The sequence below is a fragment of the Myotis davidii genome, unplaced genomic scaffold, assembly GCF_000327345.1.
Source record: "Myotis davidii unplaced genomic scaffold, ASM32734v1 scaffold4, whole genome shotgun sequence".
Lineage (NCBI taxonomy): Eukaryota > Metazoa > Chordata > Mammalia > Chiroptera > Vespertilionidae > Myotis > Myotis davidii.
The window spans coordinates 50474-50781 of NW_006294707.1; positions in this window are offsets into that span (position 1 = coordinate 50474).

Here is a 308-nt window from a genome sequence, read left to right on the forward strand (position 1 = left end):
TCTCATGTTCCCTGGAAATGCAGAAATAACCAGCTCCCGGTTCTCAGGGTGGAGAAATGAGTAATCATGGCTGTGGGGTTAGAGAGGGGTTAACACGCACAGGGATTTGGGTGCAGATCCTGGGGCACATGGAGGAGCGGGCCCTGTAGTCACTGATGACACTGGATGTGACAGCTTCAGGGCCACTGTTCTCAACTTCTGCTCTGGTCTCTGCTCTGGTGTCAGCGGGTGGGGGCTGCTAGAGAAGCTCAGGTGGCCTGGGCGGGGACCCTGTGTTTGGGGACACACTTACCTTCATATATTTTAAG